A 4,262-nucleotide genomic window follows, 5' to 3' on the forward strand; every position below is an offset into this window, starting at 1 on the left:
CTAGATTTTTTTTTTTTGTAGAGACAGAGTCTCACTGTACCGCCCTCAGATAGAGTGCCGTGGAGTCACACGGCTCACAGCAACCTCTAACTCTTGGGCTTACGCGATTCTCTTGCCTCAGGCTCCCAAGCAGCTGGGACTACAGGCGCCCGCCACAACGCCCGGCTATTTTCTTTGTTGCAGTTTGGCCGGGGCTGGGTTTGAACCCGCCACCCTCAGCATGTGGGGCCGGCGCCCTACTCACTGAGCCACAGGCGCCGCCCTTCTAGATTTTTTTTGCAGTTTTTGGCCAGGGCTGGGTTTGAACCCACCACCTCTGGCATATGGGGCTGGCGCCCTACCCCTTTGAACCACAGGCGCCAACCTAGAATTATTATTATTTTTTTTTTTTAGGAATCTATTTCTTTTTTTCTTTTCTTTCTTTCTTTTTTTTTTTAAGGAGTTCTGGCCAGGGCTGGGTTTGAACCCGCCACCTCTGGCATATGGGGCTGGCGCCCTACTCACTGAGCCACAGGCTTCGCCCAGGAATCTATTTCTAAGAGAAGCTCTGACTCACTGAGGTTCAGACACAGGAAATATACTGAATGTGGAATAATTGGAGATGCTGATGGATTGAATGGGGGAGAAGGTGATGGAGATTGTGAGGGAGAGAGAAGTGAAGAACAAGTTTAAGCTTTTGGCAAGACTCAACCTGAACTTTGGGATGATTGGTGATGACATCAGCTGAATCAGGAGATAGTGAGGAAGCTCAGGTTTTGAGAGAGAGAATTGGAGAAAATAAGGGACGCTGAATTGGGTGTGTTAAACTGAGTGACCTAATAGATATCAAAGTGCAAATGTTAAGAAGATGGCTGGATTTTCTTAGGGGAGATGAGAGAGTTGTTAGATTTGGAGATATAGATTTAGAAGTCATCAAAATATGAACATTATTTAAAGCCATCAGACTGGATGAGGCCATCTTGGAAAAGAATATAGGTACAGAGGAGGAAAGAGCCTAGTCTAGAGTCATGGAGCCTTCAACATTAAGAAGGGGAAAGTGCTGGGCCCGGAGGCTCATGTCTGAAATCCTAGCATTCTGAGAGGCCTAGGTGGGAGGATCTCTTGAGGCCAGGAGTTTGAGACCAGCCTGAGCAAGAGTAAGACTCTGTCACGAAAAAAATAGAAAAATTAGCTCAGTGTGATGGTGGGCACCTATAGTCCCAGCTACTTGGGAGACTGGAGCAGGATTTCTGGAGCCTGAGATTTTGAAGCTGCTGTGAGCTACGATGATGCCAATGTACACTAGCTCAGGCAACAGATTGAGACTCTGTCTTAAAAAGAGAGAGAGAGAGAGAGAGGGCGGCGCCTGTGGCTCAGTCGGTAAGGCGCCGGCCCCATATACCGAGGGTGGCGGGTTCAAACCCGGCCCCGGCCAAACTGCAACCAAAAAATAGCCGGGCGTTGTGGCGGGTGCCTGTAGTCCCAGCTACTCGGGAGGCTGAGGCAAGAGAATCGCTTAAGCCCAGGAGTTGGAGGTTGCTGTGAGCTGTGTGAGGCCACGGCACTCTACCGAGGGCCATAAAGTGAGACTCTGTCTCTACAAAAAAAAAAAAAAAAGAGAGAGAGAGAGAGAAAAGGAGAAATGGCAGGAAAGTGGTGAAGAAAACTCAGTCTTTATAAGTAGCAAGAATATACCTCACTCTCAAGGGAGGGGGAACAGTAGAAGTTTAGTGCCCAAGTTCTTGGCTCCACTCTAAACCAGTTTCTATAAAGTTCTCCTCTGTCAAACGCCTGGAACAAGGATAGTAAGGTGAAAACTAAGCACTGCTTATAGGATTTGGCAAGATGGCAGTTAATGGTGACCTTGACATGTGTAATTCCAGAGAATGATGGGCATAAAGACTTGGCTTGCGTGTTAAAGAGAAAATGGAAGGGAAGGGATGAGAAACAGCTGGGTGAGGAAACGTTTTTGAGGAGTTTTTCTCTAACGCTGAGCTGAGAGATGTAGCAATTAGAAAAGGACTAAGTCAAGGAAGAGTTTGTTGTCTAAATGGCCATGATTACATCATGTTTTATACTTAGAGGAATGGTCCTATTGAAAAGAAACAAACTGATGATTACGAGGGGATAACAGCAAAAGCAAATTATTTAAAAATGTGAGATGGGAGGGCGGCGCCTGTGGCTCAGTGAGTAGGGCGCCGGCCCCATATGCCCAGGGTGGCGGGTTTGGACCCAGCCCCGGCCAAACTGCAACCAAAAAATAGCCGGGCGTTGTGGCGGGCGCCTGTAGTCCCAGCTGCTCGGGAGGCTGAGGCAAGAGAATCGCGTAAGCCCAAGAGTTGGAGGTTGCTGTGAGCTGTGTGACGCCACGGCACTCTACCCGAGGGCGGTACAGTGAGACTCTGTCTCTACAAAAAAAAAAAAAAAAGTTTAAAAATGTGAGATGGGGCTTGGCGCTCGTAGCTCAATGAGTGGGGCACCAGCCACATACATCAAAGCTGGCGGGTTTGAGCCTGGCCCGGGCCTGCTAAACAACAATGACAACTGCAACCAAAAAATGGCCAGGTGTTGTGGCAGGTGCCAGTAGTCCCAGCTACTTGGGAGGCTGAGGCAAGAAAATCTCTAAAGCTGGGCGGTGCCTATGGCTCAAAGGGGTAGGGCGCCAGCCCCATATGCCGGAGGTGGTAGGTTCAAACCCACCCCCAGCCAAAAAAATAACCGCAAAAGAAAATCTCTTAAGCCCAAGAGTGTGAGGTTGCTGTGAGCTATGATACTACAGCACTCTACTGAGGGCAATGTAGTGAGACTGTCTCAAAAAAAAAAAAAATGAGATGGGCGGGCATTGTGGTGGATGCCTATAGTCCCAGCTAATCAGAAGGCTGAGGAGGGAGGATCTCTTGAGCCCAGGAGTTCTGGAATATTGTGAGCTATGTCTACCAAGTGTCCCACTAAGTTGGGAGGCAGTCTGATGATCTCCCAGAGGGGGACCAATAGTTTGCCTAAAAAGGGATAAAATGGTAGGTCAAAGCTCTCATGCTGATTGGTAGCGGGATTATGCCTGTGAACAGGTACTCCACACCTGCCTGGGCAACATAGTGAGACCCCATCCTTAAAAATGTGAGAGATGGTACAAGACCTAGAACACAGGAAAAGATGTTAATCTGAGCAAGGGGACTTGGTTGGCAATGAATAAGTATTTGTTGAAGAAAAGTTGCGTCTAATTTTTTACCTTTAAGTATAATACAGTTTGGGATATCCTTGTACATCCGTCTTTATATACTTACATGATTCTAAAAGATAAATTTTAAGAAGTATATTTCTTGGTCAAAAGATATGAATATTCTAAATTTTATTAGATATTGGAAAATTGCCTTCCAACATATTTCACTTTTTAAGTTGAATTAACTGTGGCCATCCTAATCTATTTCACTTTTTCAGTTGACTTAACTGTGACCATCCTAATCTATTATCTCTTTAGTCTCCTATGGGTCCCTTTTTTACGTATGTATGTGTTTGTCTACTTAATTTCTTTTCCCTCCCTTATATTGCTTCATTTCCCCTATGTTTTTCCTTTATCCCTTTTTGATGACTCATCTTTATGCTATTCGGCTAGAATCTGGGTCTGGAGGAGTGTGAACCACACAGAGTTTACATTATAAACAAGAAGTGTTCTCTCAGCTGTTCATGCACCTGTTCCCTTGGCCTCTTATGAAAATAAATTTCTCAGTGCAGTTAGTAAGAATTTCTTGAGAGTGTTTCCTACAAAGAGACTTTGCAACTCAAGGGTTAAGTCTCTTCCGGACCACAAGTTCCACAGTGAGGATGACATCTTTGATTTGCTAGAAAATTATTGTTTAGTGACATGTTATACGATCTTGTGTTTGTATTTTTTAAAATCACTTGTCTGTCATCAAATCCATGAACTCCTGTTGGATTTTAGGCAGAACGCCAATATCAGGCTGTAAGACAGAAGGCGGTGATGCATGGAGGAGGGAGTGTTCAGTCACGGCCAGGACCTGACCCTGGCAGGAAGCAGGTGTCCCTGAACCTTCTCAGAGACTTTCAAGGGAGGGGGAACTAAATTTTAGTGCCTAAGTTTTTTTTTTTTTTGAGACAGAGCCTCAAGCTGTCATCCTGGGTAGAGCGCCATGGCATCACAGCTCACAGCAACCTCCAACTCCTGGGCTCGAGCAATTCTCCTGCCTCTGCCTTCCAAGTAGCTGGTACTACAGGCGCCCACCACAACACCCAGCTATTTTTTGGCTGCAGCCGTCATTGTTGTT

Source organism: Nycticebus coucang, chromosome 13, assembly GCF_027406575.1.
Source record: "Nycticebus coucang isolate mNycCou1 chromosome 13, mNycCou1.pri, whole genome shotgun sequence".
In the NCBI taxonomy this organism is placed as follows: domain Eukaryota; kingdom Metazoa; phylum Chordata; class Mammalia; order Primates; family Lorisidae; genus Nycticebus; species Nycticebus coucang.